Source organism: Oryzias melastigma, linkage group LG5 (genome assembly GCF_002922805.2).
Source record: "Oryzias melastigma strain HK-1 linkage group LG5, ASM292280v2, whole genome shotgun sequence".
NCBI classification, from domain to species: Eukaryota; Metazoa; Chordata; class Actinopteri; order Beloniformes; family Adrianichthyidae; genus Oryzias; species Oryzias melastigma.
Window position 1 is genome coordinate 26,666,557 of NC_050516.1, and position 5,683 is coordinate 26,672,239.

The window sequence follows — 5,683 nt, forward strand, 5'->3', positions numbered from 1 at the left end:
CAGGGTGAAGAGTTGCTGGAGTCTTTCCCAGCTACTGTAGGGCGAGGGCAGGGGACACATCCTGGACGGGTATTGAGAGTAAATATGCATTTGAAATGTGGAACAAGCAAAGACTTGGAATTGAAGAATCTAACATACAGAAAATTAATACTTGACCTGAAATTGCAATTAAAGACTTGAAACCATCACTGGACACTTTGACCCCCTCCCTCCTCATGTTCCAAATCCGGTTGGTTTCATCAAGCCAGGACCTCCAGCATGCTTTGGAACAGTTTGCACCCGAGTGTGAAGCGCCCAGGATGAGCTATGAGCTAGCTGGCTACAGCGGAGCTCGCTTACATGCTACAAAGGAGCTTGCTACCTCGCAACAGAGGATCTCGCTAGCTTGCTACAGGTGAGGTCGCTTGCTCACTAAAGAGGAGCTTACTAGGATGCTACAGCGGAGCTTGCTAGCATGCTACAGCGGAGCTTGCTAGTTTGCAACAAACTAGAATGCGCGGGGCCTGTCTACACACACACTCTATAGTTACACACACACACCTGTTGGCCAAAATAGTCTCCACATTTAAACTAAACATAATGTATTCAATGCAACTGTAACTGCAGCTCACACGCTCCATCATACAAACCCATTCAGATAATGACTTTCATTCTGTCACACAAACTATTAGTGCTAAGGTGAGCTGATACCTGTGTTCAGGTGAGTGTTTATGTTTCGCTGAGGTGGATGGTGGTGAAATGTACTCAGGGGGAGAGCGCCCGGCCATCCCCATGTCAAGACCCCCCGCCAGGACAGCAGCTGCAGCCAGGACCCACCCAATACATGGCTGGGAGCTCTTTTTATGGTTAGGGTGAGAAGCTGGGTCCCCCAGAGAGAACTCGGAGTAGAGCTGCTGCTCCTCCACATTGAGAGGTTGAGGTGGCTTGGGTGTTTGGTCCGGATGCCTCCTGGACACCTCCCTGGGGAGGTGTTTCAGGCATGTCCCACTGGGCGGCGGCCCCGGGGAAGACCCAGGAGACACTGGAGAGACTTCGTCTCTTGGCTGGCCCGGAAACGCCTCGAGATCCCCCCAGAGAAGATGGAGGAAGTGGCCGGGGAGAGGGAACTCTGGGTATCTCTGCTCAGACTGCTGCCCCCACAGCCTGGTCCCAGATGAGACAGAAGAAGATGAATGGACGGATAGGTTTTCTGTATTAATAAGAGATGCTATCCCAAGCTCTTTCATGGTTGGAGAGGTAAAACGTCCTCTTTGTGCCAATTTCAGTAAAAAAATATAAGTCTCACAATTATCACTAATCTTTGCCAGCATGACAATTACAAAACTGTATATATTTTCAAGTCTTTTTTTTGTTTTCCACTTCTTGATCAATCTCTACTTTTATCTTTCTCAGACCAAAGCTAAATGTTACGAGTTTGTTAATATTTTCACATCATGACATGCATGTAAAGTAACACTTTTGATGTTCTGTGGAAAAACGGGACAGAAAAGTCAGAAATATTAGGAACAGTGAACTGCCTTGTGTTTGCATGGAGGACAAATTGTATTTATTGTGGAATCATATAGAGGGACGACTCTTTGGACATTATGTACCATATATGTTATAATTTGTTTATGGCAATAAAAAAATTAAATAAGAGAGCAAATATATTGTGGGACCTGTTCTGGGTGTACCTCGCCTTCGCCCAACAGTAGATGGGTTGACTCCTGCAGAAAGGGGTTCAGGGTTATGAAGATGGATGGATGGAAATACAATAAGGAAAAAAACAATCCAAAATAATATAAAAAAAAAGCTTAAGAAAAAATGTTGTCTGTTAACAAGTTATTTCAGTACAGACTAGATTTTATATTACAAACTTTTTCTTCTTTCTTGTTTGTCTGGATTTATTCTGTAGTTCTCTTTGGTGAATGGTTTTGTCATATTTCATTTTAATAAACCAAACTGCTTCTTCTTGTGTTTACTTTAGAGAGGTCTAACCAGAACTTTAGCTAAAATGTGTTTTCCATGTTTTAAATGCTGAAGTTGTGTAAACACACTGGAGTAAATTAGTCTAAACCACGACATGGTTTAAACATTTAGGTGATTTGAACAGAAACATTCTTGATCTCTGTTGTTTTTAAAGCAAGTTGTGCTTCTGTAATCATGTTTGTTTGAATTTCTGGGACAGTCAGCCATTAGAGGACTGTGCAACATATGTTTTGTTTGGAGAAAGACTTCCATCCACTTTAGTTTATTATTTTAAGCTTTTTGGATCTTTAAAAAATAGCAGTAAAAACAGTAAAAAAACAACACATTCATGATTGTTTTTGATTTATGTAAAGCCCATTATCTGCTTATCCTAAAAAATAATGAATCTGACGTTAGTGAAAAATAATCACATCATGAAAACTATTTTCTCCGTTTAGTACAGCCATTTAAGTACTTTATAAAGTGTTTTCAGAAGTAAATAGTCAAAAATAAAAAACTATACAACTAAAGAAAAAAAAATATTAATGTCCAAAAAATTTTCAAGCAGTTTTTTGAAAACCTAAGATTTCTCAAAGGATTTTTTAAACTTTCTTCTGTTTTTACCCAAACTTTACAAAGTCCAGAAGAAGCTGAACTCCAACTCTACTTACCTTCAAAACTACACTACTTCCTTTTCAGATTCCTGCACCTCAGTTATGAGAATGACTAATCAGGACTGAGTATTTCAAAGAACATGATCCATTTTACAGTAAAGAGGGCCTACAAGTGGGGCACCTGGCAGGGTTTGCCTGCTTTTCACGTCACAAAGACATGAAAGCTTAATTAAATCCACTACAAACTGCTCCATTGCAAAGATTTTAACACTTGTTTTAAGACAGTCAAGACGTTTCATCAAGTTGGAAGTTATTTTAACTTCTATGGGCTCAACAACTTTACAAACTTTTCTCAAAATCAGCACAGTTGGAAATACTTTTGTCTCCTTAAAAGCTAGGATATATATATATATATATATATATATATATATATATATATATATATATATATATATATATATATATATATATATTATTGAAATGAGTCAAAATCATTTTGTTCTAAACTTTTGACTTTAGAAACACTGGATTTAAGACACAGAAAATGATTTTTGAATTATAGTTATTTGTAACAATTTGATGTCAATTAATTTAATTGTAATGTTGTAATGAATTTGCAATTGATATGTTTTATAATTCATTAATTCATTTTGTACTTTTTTATGTTGCTTGAATTTGAAGGAGGCTTTTTCAGTTCATTAAATGTTGACTAGTTAGACCATCATTCATTTTCATTATTTGGGGAAAAATGTATTTATGATCTAATGATAAGTTCTAGTTTTAAATTTTATGAGAATTTATTAAGATGGGCCAACTTATAAGAGGATTTTTTTTTCATTTTGTTCACATTTTGTTCTGAATTTAGTAAATGCCACTTAATAGAATAGTTTTTGTTTTGTTTATATTTAATTGTTAATTTGTAATTAAGTACATAAAAAAATTACCTAAAACAAGCAAAAAATACTCAAATTTAAGTGAACAGTTTGCTGTCTCACCTTTAATTAACCGTTTATGCTTGTATAGGACTCCTTGTTTCTAGACTTTAAAATCTTATTTAAAAATGTATTGCTAGGTAAAAATGATTTGCTTCATGGAAAGATAATTTTGGCAGTGATTTTCTTCCTAAGATTAATGATCTGTTTCTTTATTTTAAGCCTCCTCTTTCTACAAGGTACCAGCACAGTTCAGTCCTTGTCATCACTTCTTGTGTTTGCATTGAAATAAATGACTTGAATAAGTACAAATCACTTCTAGATTGTAAATATTTTCTCTTTGGACGACCTGGAAAAGAGAAAAGTTCACTGATGTTTGTGCATAAGACTGGTGATCAGCACAGAATGGAGAGAGACAGAATTGTTGTGTTTCATGTGCTTACAAGTGAAGCTTCTGCTCACTAAATGAATGAATTATTAATGTGTTAATATGTCCTATTATTTAGAGTTTTAGTGCAATTTTGAACAAAAATAAACATCAGAAAAAACTGAACAAATGGCAAATTAGACCAAATTTTGCCAATGACTCTAAATAACACTTCTACTGATTAGTTTTGACCATGTGGACATGCCAAATACAATTCAATTCAATTCAATTTTATTTATATAGCCCAATATCACAAATTCAATTTGCCTCATTGGGCGTCATGCCTGTAGTTTTTACAGATGCACAGATGGAGCCATAAAATATGCACAATAGGTAAAAACTAAACAGACTATAAAGAACGGTCATCCCTGTCCTTAGACCCTCCCTCGCGGTAAGGAAAAACTCCTAAAAAAACCTGAGTCAGGAAAAAAAGAAGAAACCTTAGGGATTCCCACATGAGGGAGAGATCCCATCCCAGGACGGACAGGCGATACCAGAACAGTTAAAGAAAAGTTAGCTGCTAAAACTGCATATATGAGTAGAGTTCATTCATATAGAGCTGAGGGACGAGTGATGATTAAGTCCATAGTCCAGATGAAGCAGAACTGCAGTCCACGACCAGGAGCAGGAGGACAGACGACCCACCAGGAATCACTCCCACACAGTCCTTTCAAATGTGGCAATATGTTTTTGAATAATTTTACAACATAAATACATTTAATTAAATGTCCTAAATAAAATTATATTTGATTTTGCTAATAAAATGTCAATTCCACTGTATACGTATATTTCCCATGCCTCTCCTTTCGTCATTTAGCAATGATCAGTAGGATTTTTCTCACTCTTGTGATGAGAAAACTCATAAAGCTGCGCTCTAAAAGTGTGTGAATTTAAAGTAAACTCACAAAGAGTTTAAATCTCTCTACCATTTTTTTTTTTTAAAAAGGCTGGGAGAAAAAAAGGACAATAAACAGAAGTCCCTCTCCCAAAGTCCACAACAAACACAAACAGCCCCTGTAGCAAAAGCTGTTTCCTTTTTCTTTTTTTTAGGGCTGGTTCTCATTTAAAAGGATTTGTGATTTGCTATCTCTACTCAAGAATCCCAAACAAACGGACCCTCGGCTGTGTTTGTCCAGCGCTGCCCTCTCAGCATTGGTCATTCTTCTTCAAGCAATAACCCCTGGATACCACCTGCTGCCCCATAAACACAGGTCAGTGTTGGTGACCCGCCTGGCCACTGATTGTGTCACAAATCAATTGAAGTGTTCATTTTGAAGAATTGCATGAATGTGGCTTATTTCAGCTCTCTTCAGTGGAAATTCTTTTTTTTCCCACATTTTTTATAATATTGCACCAATTTAAAAAAGTAAACATTCTTTTTGACAAAGGATTTTTTTTCAATAAATAGACACAAAACCTATGGAGTCCCTAAAGGGACATCAACGTAAAATAATAATAATAATAATCATTTTTCCAAAAATGGAAATAAAAATATATTTTTTTCTGGTTACTGACTGTACATCAAAAAGGTATCTGAGAAAAAAAGGTTTTCTAAAAAGTCAAGGTAATTCTTTTTCTAGAAATTCAAGCAAAAAAAATGTTTTTTTGTTTTTCAAAAAATTTAATTAAAAAAAAAACATTCTTTATAAAAAATTACGTAAAGAATGTTTTTTTTTCTAAAACTTGAACCAACATTTTTTTTTCTAAAAATCAAAATAAAAGAAAAAAATTTCTAAAAATTTAATTGAAAAACACGTTTTTTT